At 48.0% G+C, this 17,198-nt stretch overlaps 1 protein-coding gene across 2 annotated transcripts in view; it reads left to right on the top strand.

The window, feature by feature from the left end:
- Positions 1-17,198, top strand: part of LOC132396894 (lysine-specific demethylase 6B-like) — a 245,230-nt gene that overhangs the window by 94,049 nt on the left and 133,983 nt on the right. For both annotated transcript variants that reach the window (XM_059974949.1, XM_059974952.1), the window contains one exon: positions 12,369-12,431. The gene's annotated coding sequence lies outside the window, so the exon portion shown is untranslated. The remainder of the gene's footprint in view (positions 1-12,368; positions 12,432-17,198) is intronic.

Genomic DNA, 17,198 nt, shown 5'->3' with positions numbered 1-17,198 from the left:
CAGAGAAGCAGGCTCTTTGGTCCATTTTGTCCTTGTCGATCTGATCCACCGAGTGCCATCGACCTGCACCGGGACCACAGCCCTCTCTCATCCACGTACATATCCAAACTTCTTTTAGATGTTAAAATGGAATCCACATCCACACTCCCACCACCCTCTGAGTGAAGAAATTCGCTTAAACATTTCACCTTTCACCCTTAACCTATGTACAATGTCCTGTGTATGTTACTCAAAATGGCCTCTTTGGTTTGTTACAAGTAGGAATGCTTCTTTGTCGGATAAGTGTTTCTCTCGTCGTTGTTTCACTTTAGAATGGCTGATATGGTAATTGTATTCATTTGTTAATCAATGGGGAATGTTATCTCACTGCTCTTGTGCTACCTTATCCTCGCCTCCCTCGATTCCGAGCGTCAAACAGCGCAAGAACAGGCCTTTCAGCCCATCAAAGCTGGAGTCGGGTTTAATAGCAGCAGTGTATATTGTGAAATCCGGGCAGATGGGGCTCGTCGGCTCAGGGAAACTGATGTCAAATCTCCGCTGCCTTGCAGCTATTCCCACTCATGGAGAAGGCTTCAGGAGTAAACCCCAGGGGAAAACTCTGGAGCTGGAGTCCCTAAGGCCGTCCTAGGTTGAGTTTGACATTGGCTGGCATCTCCTGTGAACTCTGCTGGTGTCAGTTCCTTTACATTTATCGGATGTGTGGGGGGGTGGGGAGCAACAGCTTTCTCTCTATATTATACTGCCCAGGCTGTTCATATCTCGATAGCTAGGATGCAATATCCATGGTTGACCCTGACCGACAGAGGCCTCTCAGTGTTATGAGATTAGTTGTTCTGTAACTCTGTGTGTGTGTATATATAAACATTACATTAAAAATAAATTCAATAAGTAGTGCAAAAAGAAAAAACAATAGTGAGTTATGTTCCATGGATTCATTGTCCATTCAGAAATCTGACAGCTGAAGCTGTTCCTGAATCGTGAGAGTGTGCCTTCAGGCTCCTGTACCTCCTCCCTGATGGTAACAATGAGAAGAGAGCATCAACCCTAAGTAATCCTGCATCATATCCCTTTTTCGTTCTCACCTACCCCCAGATTCTGCCCACACACTAGGGGCAGGTCAACACACCGATCCCAGGGGAACAGAATGCACAAACGAGAGGTGTGAAAACGTCTTCCTCAGTAGCTCCCTGTCCCTCTCCAATCTCCCCACTCTCCCCCACTCCCTCTCCCCTCACCCCACTTGCCCCTCCCCCCCCCCATTGGCCCTTCCGCCACCCCTCTCACCACTTCCTCCCCCTGCTCTCCCCTTCCACCCCGGCGGTTGGGATCGAACCCTGTTCTCTGGAGCTCTGTGGGGCAGTGACTCTATCCACTACACCATCTGTGCCAATGAGTAATATCCTGAGATCTCTGCTTGATATGAACTTGTAGTAGTCGAATCAATAGGTGATTCGAATAGAATAGGTGCAATAGAGCTGATAATCGTCAGTAAAGGAATAACAAATTTTAATTTATTTCTGAAGGATAAGTAATTGCTACAACTCTGAGGGATTGACTTTGTACGTGAGCCAATTTAGCAGAGTAATTGGTATTTTGGTTCAGTGTTTTTGAATATAAAGCCTTGACTGAACTGCTGTCCAGATTTGACAGCATTGCGTACAGTGTCCAGTTGCCTTATTTATCTTGGAAAGATTTACTGGCTTTAAGTGGATGCAGTAAATATCAACGAGGTTGCTTCCTGCATTAAGAGGGAGTTCCTCAGACAGAGATTGATAGTATGCAAACATCAGGTGTCTCTCGCTCTGTGCTGTCCCCCGCTGTTGTGAAAGAGAGGCCTCTGGCCTCATTGCCATTACAATGTCCCATTCAGTCAGACTTCCCTGCACTGCTTGTCCTCAGTGGAACAGTTTCTTTTGACTACAGATCCATCGGGTTGTGTTCAACACGGAACATCCCGTGGGAGAAGGGCACAATGGTTCCTGTGGGGCAGTTCCCCAAGCAGTCTGTCCAGACCTGGTAGAATGTCCCATAAGCACCTCACTGAGCTGGCAGTGAAAGGGACTCTCCACATCGGAGACCCGTCTGTGGTCAAATGCGAATGTAAATAAATAATGAGATCATGAGATATTGAGATTAAGAGTCTTTAAAGTGAGATCAGTGGTTGTGGGAACATCTCAATGGATGGGCAAGTGAATGTAACAATCCACTTTTATTCAAAAGCCTGATGGTTGAGGGGTAGTAGCTGTTCTTGAACCCGGTGGTGCAAGTCCTGAGGCTCCTGTACCTTCTACCTGATGGCACCATTGAGAAGAGCACGGCCTGGGTGGTGAGCGTCCCTGGTGACCGATGCGGCTTTCCTACGACAGCGTTTCATGTCGCTCTGCTCAATGGGGGAGGTTTATCCGTGTTGTACTGGGCCAAATCCACTACCTTTTGTAGGATTTTCTGTCAAAAGTTCCACCAACACTTTGAGTGTGTTCCTCAACATTTCCAGCATCCACAGATCTTTTGTGCAAAGTCTAGCGTTGAAGTTGCAGAGAGAGTGCGGACAAATAAAATGCTGCAGCAAGGTGGACGGGGGAGGTTAAGTCTTCATGAGGGGGTGGGTAACAAGAGTGTTGGTGGTGTCCATTGGCACAGTGGGTAGAGCCACTGCCTCACAGGGCCAGGGGTTCGATCCTGACCTCCGGTGGGGGGAGGGGAGTATGCATATTCTCCCTGTGACCCTGTGGCTTTCCCCTGGGTTCCTCCCACTTCTCAATGACGTGCAGGGTAGGCCAGTTAATCGGCCACTGTAAATTGCCCCCTGAATCTGGGTGAGTTCCAGGGAATGTGGGGAGAATCTTTGATGCCAGCTGCCTGAGGCCATGCCCCCCCCCCGAAGAAGCCAATACTGCGAGACACATGTCCACTACTGTGTAGATTTAAAATCACCGTTTTTCATAAACTCTGGAGAGCGAAGGTCCAACATCCAGCCTGTTCAATCTTTCCTCACCATCACCAGAAATCGACCTGGTCTCTGTGGAGCTGGGCTGGAAGGTCAAATACCACCTGCAACTGCTCTTGCAAATGAGCTGGCAGGGAACGAGGCAAACGAGGGAGGGGGGAGGTGGCTGACACAACTTGCGGCAGATAATGAACAGTGCAAGGGAGACCCCAGATCATTCACTGCCCTGACCTTCTCTCCCCCCCAGCACCATCCCATGGCCCATTGTCCCCTCTTACCAGATTCCTTCTTCAGCCCTTTCCCACCTCTCACCTTCACCCGGTCTCACCCTCACCTCCCAGTGTCTCACCTCCCCCCACCCACCCACCTTCCTCCTCACCCGGTCTCACCTATCACCTCCCAGTTTCTCACTTCACCCCCACCCATCCACCTCACCTCACCTGATCTTACCTATCACGTTCTAGTCTCGTTTGACCTCCTTCCCCTCCCCTCACCTTATTCTGGCATCTTCCCCGTCCGGAAGAAGTGTCCCGGCCCGAAACATCGGCGGCTTATTCCTTTCCACAGGTGCTGCCTGACCTGCTGAGTTCCTGCAGCACTCTGTGTGAGTGAGCCTCCTGCACCACCCCAGGCTCCAGTTGGTCAGGTGTTTGTGTGTGAGGAGGGGGGAGGATGAAAGAAGAGGACATCTATTTGTATATTGCTGGGGGTGGGGTGGAGGCTGTGAAGAGATGCTCCAGTGGGAGCATTCCCGTAAGGCCAGTGAGCTGCTGGCTCTCAGCGTGCTCCCAGACCGTAAACGTACCCATAATTGAGATCAATAGTGCGGAATCCGCTCTCACGGGAGATGTGTGACGGTGGCATAAAATCCATACAAATAAAAGCCACGTTTAGGAACACGTTTGTGATCTTCTACCAGGCTGTTAACTCTTTGCTTTCACCGTTTTCAAATTCTTGTTCTGAACGTCAGAAGCAGAATCAGGTTTATTATCAGTGATATCTGCTCAGTGACCACTTTATTAGGTGCACTGTACACCTGCTTATTAATACAAATATCCAACCAGCCAATCAGGTGGCAGCCACTCAATGAGTAAAAGCACACAGGCACGGTCAAGAGGTTCAGTTGTTGTTCAGACCAAACATCAGAATGGGGAAAGAATGTGATTGGAGTAACTCTCAGAATGATATCTTCAGCATATGTCATGAAATTTGTTGTCTTAGCAGCAGCATTATCATGAAATACATAATAAAGAGTAAAAATCTGAATTACTGAATTACAGTAAGTATATATACATTATATTAAGTAGTTAAATTGTATTAAATTGAGTATAGTGAGGTAGTGTTCATGTCCATTCGGAAATCCAATGGCAGAGGGGAAGAAGCTGTTCCTGAATTGTTGGTGCCAGACTGGGTGGTCTGAGTATCTCACAACTCGCACAAAAGTCTCTAGGGCAGGGAGCAGGGGTTCCCAACCTGGGGTCCACAGGCTTCTTTGGTTGATGGTAAGGCTCACTGTCATAAAGATGATTGGGAACTCCAGGTCTTGAGTTTAAAAATGGTGCAAAAAAAGCATCCAGTGAGTGGCATTTCCGTGGTCGAAAATGCCTTGTTATTGAGAGAATGGTGAGGTTGGTCCAATCTGACAGGAAGGTCACTTTGCAGTTTTTCAGAAACAGATTTATTTTTTTCTATGATTTTGTTTTGTGGCAGCAATGTAAAGACAAAAAAACCCCCATAAATTACAAAAAAAAAGTGAGGTGGTGGTCATGGATTCATGGACTGTTCTGGAATCTGATGGTCTTCAGGCTCCTGTGGCTCCTCTCTGATGGTAGTAATGAGAAGAGGGCATGTCCCGGGTGGTGAGGGTCCTTAATGATGGGTACTACCTTCTTGAGATACTGCCTCTTGAAGACATCTTCGATGGAGAGGAGAGTTGTGCCTGTGATGGAACGGACTGAGACTACGACCCTCTTTTGGTCCTGTTCTTTGGAGCCTCCATGCAAAGCAGTGAGCACTCTCCATCATTCACCTGTGGTAAACTGCTGCAACACCGTTGGCGTTTAGGGCAGCAGTGAATGTCCTCCATGTCTGCCGGTGTTCAGGGCTTCACTCCTGTCAGTCATGCAAGTCCCGGGTGGAGACTCAGGGATACCGTCACACTCAGAGGATGAAGGATTCTTCACTGCTGTTTCTGTAACAGTTGTGTTTGACCAGTCAGGGTCGTTAGCCCTGAGCTGAACCCCTGATCCTGGAGGACTGGTGGCCCACTCTTAGTCTGGCCTCTACCCGTTGACTTGTTTGACCTGAGTGACCAGACCAAGAGCCAAAGCAGAAAGCCCTGACTCCAGCCAACATGGCCCTCTGGGTCATTGAGTCATGCTAGCCGCCAAACCCCATGACAAGGATCTGATCCTCCTGTAGGATCATTCATCTGTAGAAATTTGGTGATGTACCAAATCTGCTGAAACTCCTAATGCAACAGAGCCACCAGATCCATTGAGGTAGAACCAAATGAAACAATAACAATGCAGAATAAAGATCGGAGGCGGAGGGAAGACCGGACAGAAATTTATAAAATCACTAGACGTGTAGATAGGATAGATAGTCTCTTAACCAGGATAGAAATATCAGGTATGAGCGGGCATGCACTTCAGCTTAAAGGGAGAAAGTTTAAAGGAAATTTGAGGGCAAGTTCTTCACACAGGCTGCCTGGAAGTGCTGCCAGGGGTGGTGGTGGAGGTGTTTATGAGGGTGTTAAACAGAAGCATGAATGTGCAGGGGGTGAAGGGAGACGGACCATGTGCGAGCAGGTGGGTCTAGTATAATTTGCCATCATGATTAGCACAAACATTGTGGGCTGAATGGCCTGTTCCTGATTGATGTTCTCATGCCTAGATGTGACACCATCAGCAATATATTAGCTGGCTTGAGAGAGCTTTAAAGCCGCAGATTGGGCTGGTAGAGGGGTGGGAAGGGAGGCTGTTAGATGCAAAATACTGCAGATGCTGGAAACCTGCATTAAAGGAGGGTGTTAGAAAATTAATTTCTGCTAATGTCTGAATTCTGCTCTTATACCCAATGGTCTTATTCAGGGCATGAAGAGATATGGGAGGGAAGCAGGAGACTGTGGTTGAGAGGAAGAACAGATCAGCCATGATGAAATGGCGAAGCAGATTTGATGGGCCAAATGGCCTAATTCTGCTTCTATATCTGATGGTCTAAAATACCCAGCTGGTCAGGCAGCGTTTGTGGGGAGAGAGAGAGAAACAGATTTGGAGGTTTAACATTTTTCAACAGAACTTTGTGGGGCGCCACGGTAGTGTAGTGGTTAACACGACATTATTACTACCCAGTGACCTCTGTAAACCTCTGTCCTTCCCATAAGTGTGGGTTTCCTCTGGGTGCTCCGGTTTCTTCCCACACTCCAAAGACGTACCAAGTAGTAGGTTAACTGGTCATTGAAAATTGTCCTGAGATTAGGCTAGGGTTAAATTGGTGGGTTGTGGGCAGCGTGATGCAAAGGGCCAGTAGGGACTGTTCTGAGCCGTGTCTCTAAGTAAGTAAACAAAAGACTTGAAGTGGTTGAAATCAACGTTGGATTCTGTACTGCCCTCAAGATTCAGTCAGAAAGTGAGGGATTGTCCCTCGGCAGGGGGCAAAATGCCCCATCCCCACCCGACAGAAAATACCTGCAAGTCCTGCAGGCAGCCAGCAAATGTCATCGTGAACCCACCCACGCCCTTGGTCCGTATTTACCACATGTCTATAATTCAGGCAGTGCTCTGCGGACAGCAGTGATTTTGTGGGCAGAATGACCTCCAGATTTATAAATCCACAGCAGTTCTGCACAGAAATTGGTTTATTATTGTCGCACGTACCGAGGTGCAGTGAGAAATGAGTCTTGTCTGCCATTCATACAGATCAACTCATTGCTACCAGGCATTGACTTTATACAAGATACAACAGTGACAGATTGGAGAAATCTGAAAATATTCATCAACGTGAGAGGTTCTGCAGAAACTGGAAATCTTCAGAGCTGGAAAGGAAGGGGAAGGAAACAGAGTAAGAAAGTGGAGGGAAGGGAAAGAGGAAAAAGTGATGGGTTGGGACTAGGCGAGGGGGAAAGTGGGTGGGCAAGGAGAGGGGTGGAGGTAATATCGGAAGATGGGAGGGGTAAAACGTTGGAGAAAGAGTCTGCTAGAGGGCAGTGGGCACCACCGTATCACAGCTCAGGAGTTTGGAGTTCAATTCCAGCACCGTTTGTATGGAGCTGGAGGAACTCAGCAATTCAGGCAGTATCTGTGGAGAAGCTGCTGCCTGGCCTGCCAAGTTCTTCCAGCATGTTGAGTGTGTAGCTTTGGATTTCCAGCATCTGCAGACGTTCTCCTGTTTGTGATGCTCTCTGTGAGGAGTTTGTACATTCTCTCCGTGATGGCATGAGTTTCCTCCCACAGTCCAAAGACGTACCGGCTAGCAGGTTAATTGGTCGTTGTAGATTGCCCCATGATTGAGCTGGGGTTAAAATGGTGGTTTGCTGGGCATTGTGGCTCGTTGGGCCAGAGGGGTCTGTTCTACACTGTATCTCAATAAATAAAATAAATATATGAGTTGCAACCGCAAAGAGGGTCCAGTGCAGGCGAGGCTCACTTGGGCTCGCTTCCCTGGCAGGCCCCACCACCCACTGAACCCCAGATTGAGACCAGAATTTGGCCTCTTCCCACAGCCCCGTGATGTAGGGGCATCTGTCAAAGTGGCCAGTCCTGTGGGGAGTGTGAAAACTGGAATTGGTTTATTATTGTCGTGTGAGTGGAAAGCTGTCCACACTGTTCATACAGATCAAGTCATTACACAGTGCATTGAGGTAGAACAAGGTAGAACAATAAGAATGCAGAATAAAGAGTAGCAGCTACAGAGAGAGTGCAGTGCAGGTAAAGAAACAGGTTCAAGGTTATAACAAGACAGGTTGTGAGGTCAATAGTATAACAGAGGGAGAAGCTGTCCCTGGCACAGATCACTGGAAGGTAGCTGGACCTGTGGTCGAGGAGGTAGGAGGGAAGTATTTCTTCACCCGGAGGGCGGTGACAGACTGGAATTTGTTGCCTGAACGGATACAGGATACGTCCTTTCATCCCAATGAAATGTCAGAGGCTGGATGAAAACAGCAAGGCAGACAGCTTTTCTGGTCGAGGCATCTAACAGAACGCAAGGTCAGCAAGTTAATGCCAGACTGGGTAAAATAATAGTCAGGCTGTGCTCGAGGGCCCCGTCAATTGTCTTGTCGTTATAGTACCGGAATATCGGATTTACACTGGGGACTTCTGCAGGACTGGAGAGCGTTAACTTCAGGAAGGATAGGGTAAGAGTGGGGAGCAGTTTGCGATGCACACTCTCTGGTTTACATCAATGGTACTGAGATCGAGAGGGTTGAGACTTCAAGTTCCTCAAAATGAATATCACCAACCACAGAAAGATCTCACTAATGCCTCCACTTCCCCAGGAGGCTAAAGAAATGTGGCATTTCCTTCTCAACCCTCACCAGTTTTTTTATCAACGTACATTATTCAAGGCAAGCTCTTCACTGTACCTGGGTACCTGACAATAATAAACCAATTCCAGTGATCTGAGAGCAAAGATAGGAGAGGTGGGGGTGTTTACTGTGCAACAGAGGGGTCCACAGTAACTGTGTAGCTGAGGTGTTTCAGCTTGTGAGGAGGTCCTGGCAGAGTGAATGAGGACAAGATCATTGGAGGGGCAGAGGCAGATGTAAATGTGGGAAGTGAGGGGTAGACTGAGGAATAAGAGGGTGTTGGAGGGGTTCCACCCTGAAAGGGAAGTGGTGGCAGAGACGCTCCCTTTCCCCTGCTTCCAATGGACCAAAGGTGCAGGAGGCCCAAGTCCCACACCACCAGGTTCAAGAACCATCAAGGTTGCCCTTCAACCATCAGGTCCTGTGGCCTGCTCCAGCTGCTCTGGGCTTCGTGTCTGGGGGCTCGGCGATGGTTTGTTCTGCTGTGTGATGAACTGAGGTTCGGGCTGTGGCCTGGCTCCAGGCTTCATGTCTGTAGACTCACTTCTATTCTGAATAGCGTTGCTTGCTTTTATTATTTTCACGATTTGTTCTTTTTTCCTTTCTCTGCGCATTGGATGTTTGTTAGTCTTTTTTTCAATGGGTTCTTTCGAGTTTCTTGTTTTGTGGCTGCCCATGGTGGAGATGAATAAGGTCGTATAATTTATACATATTTTGATAATATACTTCAAACTTCTGTTGCCATACATGTGTATAAGTCGGGTTTTGGAGACTTGCACCCTCTTTTTCTCCCACCACTTATGCACGTGCGTAAATTCCTGAGAAAATGAACCTCAGGGTTGCAAATGGTGACATATATGTACTTTGATAATGTTTACTTTGAACCTTTGGGTATTGTGTGGATGCAGTGAAGCTGAGGGGAGACCGAAAGGTGTTTAGCAGGGAAACCTTTCATAACCAGCTCACCCAGTGCTGCTGTCTCTCTGTGTGTTAAGATGTACACACATGCTTGTGAGTCTACTTGTATATACATACATATTGTGTGTAGTTGTATCTATAGGTGTGCATGCACATGCTGTTACTGTGTGTGTGCCTTTGTATATGAATACATGTGATTATGCATACGTGTATACGTGCACGTCTGTGTGTGTGGGAGCTTATACACTCAGTGGCCACTTTATTAGCTGCAGGAGTGGAACCCAGTGTGGTCTTCTGCTGTTGTAAACCATCCTCTTCAATGTCTGACGTGTGTTCAGAGATGCTTTCCACTGCACACCACTGTTATAACGCGTGGTTATTTGAGTTACTGTCACCTTCCTGTCAGCTTGAACCGGTCTAGCCATTCTCCTCTGACCTCTCTCATTAACAAGGTGTCTTCACCCACAGAATTGCTGCTCACTGGATGTTTTCTGTTTTTAGCACCATTCTCTGTAAACTCTAGAGTCTGTTGTGTATGAAAATCCCAGAAGATCAGCAGGTTCTGAGATACTCAAACCACCCCATCTGGCACCAACAATCATTCCACAGTCAGTGTCACTTAGATTACATTTCTTCCCCATTCTGATGTTTCATCTGAACCTCTTGACCACATCTGCATGCTTTTATGCACTGAGTTGCTGCCACATGATTGGCTGATTAGACATTTGTATTATCAGGAAGGTGTACTGGTCTATCTAATAAAATGGTTACTGAGCGATGTTCGCACTTGTGTATTCACATTCCTGTATGTATGTGCATGCGTAATCCACTTGTATTTGTGTTTACATGTATGCGTGCAAGTGTGTCTGTGTGCAAGTGTTAGTATGCATGGTTGTCTATGTGTGTGTGTATGAATTTCAGTGGGTCAAAATGATTGTATGCTTGTCAGTGTCTGTGCATTTGTGTGTGTGGCAGTGTATCTGTATTTGTGTGTGTGAATGTGTGTATCTGTGTGTGTGTGTGTGTGAGAGAGAGAGAGAGAGAGAGAGAGAGCCAGCTGGGTTGTATTGAATGTCTGGGTTCTAACCACGTTTCAGCTCCACAGGCCAAAACCAGTGGTGCGGTTACATAGCCAGGCAGGGGTGATGGTTGCTTGGAGGTCTGTGGGGGGTTTGGGTTGTACCAGAGTGAGTGCTGCGAGTGCAGACAACAGTCAGATGCTGAGATAACAGCACCTGTGTGAGAACTGAACTTCGGGGTTCAGGGGGAGGGGGTAAATGCTCACCATATAATCTCACCGAGCCACACTCAATGTGGCAGCCAGCCTCGTGTGGCAGCTGGAAACAAAGCAGGTTTCCATCTGCAACTATCGAGTGCCAGTGACTGTCAATTTAACACCAGTTAATATCATGCCCAGCAAGTGTGTGATGGGACAGTGTAGAGGGAGCTTCACTCTGTGTCTGACCCGGGAGTGTGTGATGGGACAGTGTAGAGGGAGATTCACTCTGTGTCTGACCCTGGGAGTGTGTGATGGGATGGTGTAGAGGGAGCTTCACTCTGTGTCTGACCCGGGAGTGTGTGATGGGACAGTGTAGAGGGAGCTTCACTCTGTGTCTGACCCTGGGAGTGTGTGATGGGACAGTGTAGAGGGAGTTTCACTCTGTGTCTGACCCTGGGAGTGTGTGATGGGATGGTGTAGAGGGAGCTTCACTCTGTGTCTGACCCGGGAGTGTGTGATGGGACAGTGTAGAGGGAGCTTCACTCTGTGTCTGACCCGGGAGTGTGTGATGGGACAGTGTAGAGGGAGCTTCACTCTGTGTCTGACCCCTTTTTTTTATTATTATTACAAAATCCTTTATTACAAATATCGGTGCTATACAATATATACAAAACAGTGGCAAACACAATTACTGCACTACAAATAGACAATAGACATTACACCAAAATGTTGCCATCCCTATCCACGATGGCATTTACACCCCACGGAGCCCAACGGTCTCGAAACTCCTCCAAGGCCGCTGTGGACTGCGCGTGTTCTTTTTCAATAGTTACCCGGGCACGAACATACCCCCTAAACATTGCCAGGCAGTCTGCCCGGGGAGATCCTCCCGCCACCCGTTTCCAAGACCCACGGATGGCGGATTTCGCCAGCCCCAGGAGCAAGTTGACTAGGACATCCTCATCCCTCCATGCCCTCTTCCTTACTGGATGACCATATATAAACAGGGTGGGACTAAAATGCAGCCAGAAGGCGAGAAGCAGCCCACGCAAATATGACTGGGAGTGTGTGATGGGACGGTGTGGAGGAAGCTTCACTCTGTGTCTGACCCTGGGAGTGTGTGATGGGACGGTGTAGAGGGAGCTTCACTCTGCGTCTGACCCTGGGAGTGTGTGATGGGACGGTGTAGAGGGAGCTTCACTCTGTGTCTGACCCTTTTTTTTTATTACAAAATCCTTTATTACAAATTTCGGTGCTATACAATATATACAAAACAGTGGCAAACACAATTACTGCACAACAAATAGACAATAGACATTACACCAGAATGTTGCCATCCCTATCCACGATGGCATTCACACCCCGCGGAGCCCAACGGTCTCGAAACTCCTCCAAGGCCGCTGTGGACTGCGCGTGTTCTTTTTCAATAGTTACCCGGGCACGAACATACTCCCTAAACATTGCCAGGCAGTCTGCCCGGTGTGTGATGGGACGGTGTAGAGGGAGCTTCACTCTATGTCTGACCCTGGGAGTGTGTGATGGGACGGTGTAGAGGGAGTTTCACTCTGTGTCTGATCCTGGGAGTGTGTGATGGGACGGTGTAGAGGGAGCTTCACTCCATGTCTGACCCTGGGAGTGTGTGATGGGACGGTGTAGAGGGAGCTTCACTCTATGTCTGACTGTGTGTCTTTACCCATGGTCTCTCTGACTCTCCCCTTGTGCACTAACTGACCCCCTCTCTCTCCCTGCTCCCCCAGAACCATGCCACTGTTGTGGTGAACACTGTGTGGAGAATTACTGGAGCTATCACTCTGCTAATGGTGAGTAACCTGTTGCCCTTTCAGTGTCTCTGGTCATGTTGCCAGTCACTATTGTTTGCATCCTTGGCTTTGGATTTGATGGTAAAGTGTGTCCGCACTCTGCTGGGCTTTCTGGAACCCAGGGATGGGACGGTGTGTGACTCAGGCGTTAACTGAGCCTAGTCCTGTTCCTGGCCGGGGGTATGGTATCCTTCAGAGCTACAGTGTTTCTGTAAGCCTGATACAGCCCAGAGAGGCAGCAGAAAGTAACACCCACCTGCCATGCCTGCCTCTGTCCTGGTGTTGGTGTGGACCTTGTACAGGTTTTGTTCAATCCATCCTGCAGCTGCAGGCGAGGGCGGTCAAGGTGGTCTGCGTGGGTGTCAGTATTGTTTCTGATCGGTTTCCACGTGACAGGCTGCTGTGCAAAGGCAGATCGCTTGGGATCCCGGGAGAGCCTGCTAGCTAGCTGCGCTGTTGGCCTGGTGTAGGAAGCAGAACGTGACACTGGAAGACTGGGTTTTGGACTGGAGGCTCGGACTGGTGTCGTGTCTCAGGGCTCGTTGCTGGTCCTGCTGCAGCGTGTCATCCATCGGAATGATTTGGATGAGAATGTACAAAATATTGTCAGCAGTTGAATCAGAGTTATTATGACTGACAAATTAAAGATGTTGCGCCAACCATTTAACCTACTGTAAGGTCAATCTGACCTTTCCCTCCTACACAACCCTTCATCATTCTGTCATCCTGAAGAATCTCTGAAGTGCTGCTTAAAATGATATCACAATTATAACCACATAACCATATAACAATTACAGCACGGAAACAGGCCATCTCAGCCCTCCTAGTCTGTGCCGAACGCTTACTCTCAGTCCCACCGACCTGCACTCAGCCCATAACCCTCCATTCCTTTCCTGTCCATATACCCATCCAATTTTACTTTAAATGACAATACCAAACCTGCCTCTACCACTTCTACTAGGAGCTCGTTCCACACAGCTACCACTCTCTGAGTAAAGAAGTTCCCCCTCGTGTTACCCCTAAACTTTTGCCCCCTAACTCTCAATTCATGTCCTCTTGTTTGAATCTCCCCTACTCTCAATGGAAAAAACCTATCCACGTCAACTCGATCTATCCCCCTCATAATTTTAAATACCTCTATCAAGTCCCCCCTCACCCTTCTACGCTCCAAGGAATAAAGACCTAACTTGTTCAACCTTTCTCTGTAACTTAGGTGCTGAAACCCAGCTAACATTCTAGTAAATCTCCTCTGTACTCTCTCTATTTTATTGACATTTTTCCTATAATTCAGTGACCAGAACTGTACACAATACTCCAAATTTGGCCTCACCAATGCCTTGTAAAATTTCAACATTAGCTGGAGCTGTTCTGTCATTCAGTAAGGTTATGTTTTGGTCTTACAGAATGCCAACTACAGTATCATTCACTCATTCTGGGCCGCGCCAGTGTGACGTGGGCTATCACGGTCTTTCCGTGACCATATAGTTCTTGGCAAATTTTTCTGCGGAAGTGTTTTGCCCATTGCCTTTTTCTGGGCAGTGTCTTTACAAGGTGGGTGACCCCAGCCATTATCAATACTCTTCAGAGATTGTCTGCCTGGTGTCAGCGGCCACATAACCAGGACTTGTGATCTGCACCGGCTGCTCATACGACCGTCCACCTCCTGCTCCCGTGGCTTCACGTGTCCCTGATCAGGGGTTGGGGCTGGGTGGGGGGCTAAGCAGGTGCTACACCTTGCTGAGGGGAGACGCGCAGGCTAGCGGAGGGAAGGTGTGCCTTCCACCTCCTTTGGGTGGAAACGTATCTCCACCCCACCACTGTAACTAAATGATGACAATCGTTGTTTTGGAGCTGCGGTATAATGCAAGACATAAAAATTACTATAGGTTATAATAAGAAATCTTAAAAATTCAAACTAATAATGCAAAGAGGGGGATTTTTTTTGAGGGGTGATTGAGATTTCCGAAGTTAGAACTGAGTGTGGATGAGTCACAGATTACAATCAGGTTTAATATCACCGGCATATGTTGTGAAATTTGTTAATTTTTGCGGCAGCAATACAATGCAATACATAATAATAGAGAAACAAATAGATAAATGAAGTGTATATATATTAAAGCAGAAATGAAAGAAAAGTAGTGGGTACTGTTCATGGGTTGAATGTCTGTTCAGAAATCAGATGGCAGAGCGGAAGAAGCTGTTCCTGAATCGCTGAGTGTGTGCCTTCAGGCTCCTGTATCTCCTCCCTGATGGTAACAATGAGAAGAGGGCATGTCCTGGGTATTGAGGGTCCCTAAAGATGGACGTCACTCCTTGAAAATGTCCTGGATTCTACAGATCACTGATGTTTGTTGTTTTGTGGCAGCCATATAGTAAAATGCAGGAATAGTGAGGTAGAGTTGCTGGGTTGTAGATCTACAGATTGTTGAACTGTTGGTGGAGGGGAAGAAACCATTCCTACATTGAGTTAGACTCTTCGGGCCCCTGTACTTCCTTTCTGATGGTAGCAATGCCAAGCAGACACTAAATTAGTTGGTACCATTGACATTGAAGATGGTTATCAGGACTTGCAGAGGAATTTTGTCGATTTGCAGATGGGCGAATGAAGGATTATTCTCAATAAAGGGGTGGCATTCTGGGTCCGAGCTTTCACGGCCAGTGTCAGGACCTCGAGGGGTGTTGTAAAAAACAGATTAATCCAGGAGTATGAGTACATGGTTCCCTGAAAGAGGATTCACAGAAGAAGGGGTTTTACATGCAGCCCTTCATCAGTTAGCAGTTGTGAAATCATGTGCCTATTGTACAAGATGTCAATGAGATCACATTCAGAATATTTGTTCCGTTTTGGCCACCCTGCTACAGGAAATCTGCTAATGAGTTGGAAAGTTGCAGAGGAGACTTAACAAAGACATTGTCAGGACTGGTGGGACGGGTTCGGAGTTTGGCCAGGACTCGAGGGATTGACTAGGGAGCATGGGAAGGTTGGGACCTGATAGGAGAATGAGGGGTGGCTTTGCAGACGATCATAAAGTTATGAGAGACATCGATGGGTGAGTACTCGGTCAGTTCCCAGCACTGGGGAATCAAGAACCTGAGGGACGGGTTTGAGATGAGAGGGGAGAGATTTAATAGGAACCAGAGGGCACGGGTTTGAGATGAGAGGGGAGAGATTTAATAGGAACCTGAGGGACGGGTTTGAGATGAGAGGGGAGAGATTTAATAGGAACCTGAGGGCACGGGTTTGAGATGAGAGGGGAGAGATTTAATAGGAACCAGAGGGCATGGGTTTCAGATGAGAGGGGAGAGATTTAATAGGAACCTGAGGGACGGGTTTGAGATGAGAGGGGAGAGATTTAATAGGAACCTGAGGGACGGGTTTCAGATGAGAGGGGAGAGATTTAATAGGAACCTGAGGGCACGGGTTTGAGATGAGAGGGGAGAGATTTAATAGGAACCAGAGGGCATGGGTTTGAGATGAGAGGGGAGAGATTTAATAGGAACCTGAGGGACGGGTTTCAGATGAGAGGGGAGAGATTTAATAGGAACCTGAGGGCATGGGTTTCAGATGAGAGGGGAGAGATTTAATAGGAACCTGAGGGACGGGTTTGAGATGAGAGGGGAGAGATTTAATAGGAACCTGAGGGACGGGTTTCAGATGAGAGGGGAGAGATTTAATAGGAACCAGAGGGACGGGTTTGAGATGAGAGGGGAGAGATTTAATAGGAACCAGAGGGACGGGTTTGAAATGAGAGGGGAGAGATTTAATAGGAACCAGAGGGACGGGTTTGAGATGAGAGGGGAGAGATTTAATAGGAACCAGAGGGACGGGTTTGAGATGAGAGGGGAGAGATTTAATAGGAACCTGAGGGACGGGTTTGAGATGAGAGGGGAGAGATTTAATAGGAACCAGAGGGCACGGGTTTCTGACCCAGAGAGTGGTCCGCAAATGGAACAAGCTGGTTGGGGCAGGTCCATGAACAACTTAAAGGCTCTTGGACAGGTACACTTGGAAAAGGTCTAGACCAGGGGTTCCCAACATGTGGTGCATGGACTCCTTGCTGAATGGCATAAAAAAGGTTGATTTAGAGGGATACAGGCCAAACCCAGACAAATCGGACGAGCTTGGCTGGGAACTGGGACTCTTGCTCAGGATAGAACAGATAGGTTGAAGGGCCTTTGTCTGTGCTGTAACACTCTGTGTTGGGACCATGGGCTTTTGCAAGCATTTATTGCCCTTAATTACCTCTTGCAAATTTTCCCACTCCTTCACCCCCCCCCCCCACCAAAACCCTCAGCTCCTGTCGAATAAACTCTCAATTCAGTGCAAGGTCGTAATACAAACAGGGCAGGAGTGCGGCTTATACACAGGATTGTTTGGTAATAACTCCCTGCCAAGGGGTTCAAAGGTTACCCAACTTCAATGGTTGGTTGGAAGCAAAACCCGGAGCCATGGATTTCCTGTTGGATCATGGTGGATTGCGCCGGCTGTCCCTCTTGATCTGATTGGGCACTGAAGGTCGGGGCAGCCACACAGGAGGAGAGGAGAGAAGAGAGGCTTTAAATTAGAATGGAGAGTCCAGCGTGAGCCACAGAGGGGAGAGAGTTGATTTGCTGCCAGTGGTGATGGGGTCAGGGAAGGTGCTGGTTTGTCCGCAGCCCTTGCAGAAGGTGACGTTAATGAGGCGTATCTGTCAGTCAGCCTGTGGTAGGGCCTGGAGTTTATCACAACGGAGCTGGTTTCTGTGTACAGTTGTGTTGTGTTCTGCC

The sequence above is a fragment of the Hypanus sabinus genome, chromosome 7 (genome assembly GCF_030144855.1).
Source record: "Hypanus sabinus isolate sHypSab1 chromosome 7, sHypSab1.hap1, whole genome shotgun sequence".
Classification (NCBI taxonomy): domain Eukaryota; kingdom Metazoa; phylum Chordata; class Chondrichthyes; order Myliobatiformes; family Dasyatidae; genus Hypanus; species Hypanus sabinus.
The sequence above is the reverse complement of the archived record's forward strand: the minus strand, read 5'-3'. Positions and strand labels throughout refer to the sequence as shown.